The sequence below is a fragment of the Elaeis guineensis genome, chromosome 3, assembly GCF_000442705.2.
Source record: "Elaeis guineensis isolate ETL-2024a chromosome 3, EG11, whole genome shotgun sequence".
Lineage (NCBI taxonomy): Eukaryota > Viridiplantae > Streptophyta > Magnoliopsida > Arecales > Arecaceae > Elaeis > Elaeis guineensis.
In genome coordinates this window covers 70,969,083-70,969,872 of record NC_025995.2, presented here as the reverse complement: position 1 = coordinate 70,969,872, position 790 = coordinate 70,969,083, and positions in this window count along the sequence as shown.

Below are 790 nucleotides of genomic sequence, written 5' to 3'. Positions count from 1 at the left end.
AAATGATCAAGTCACCTTTTACTGGAAAAGGTGAGAGAGCTATTGAGCTCTTGGGCCTAGTATATACTGATGTATGCGGGCCATGAGCACCAGTGCTAGAGGTGGATATTTCTACTTCATAATTTCACGGATGACCTATCCCGATATGGATATGTCTATCTGATGAAACATAAGTCGGATTCATCTGAAATGTTCAAACGATTCCGAAGTGAAGTAGAAAAACAAACTGGGAAGAGTATTAAAACTCTTCGATCTGATCGAGGAGGAGAATACCTTTCTAGTGAATTTCTCACATATCTAGGAGAGAATGAGATTCTCTCCCAATGGATCCTCCAAGAACACCACAGCATAATGGTGTGTCTGAAAGGAGGAATCGACTTTGTTAGACATGGTCCGATCCATGATGGGTTTTACTAGCTTGCCGATATCCTTCTGGGGATATGCACTCGAATCGATTAGTTATCTGTTAAATAGGGTTCCAAGTAAGTCTGTAATTAAGACTCCATATGAGATATGGACGGGATGTAAGCCAGCACTTTCACACCTTAGGGTCTGGGGTGCCCGGCCTATGTCAAACGATTAGTCACAGACAACTTGGACCTAGGTCTGACAAATGCTCATTCATAGGGTACCCCAAAGAACAAAAGGATATTTTTCTACCATGCTGATGAACAAAGGTGTTCGTCAGCCTTAAGGCAATCTTTTTAGAAAAGGAGTTCCTTGGTGAAGGAACCGTTGCCTCTAAGGTTGAACTTGATGAAGTTCAACAGGTAGAAGGACCGACACAATA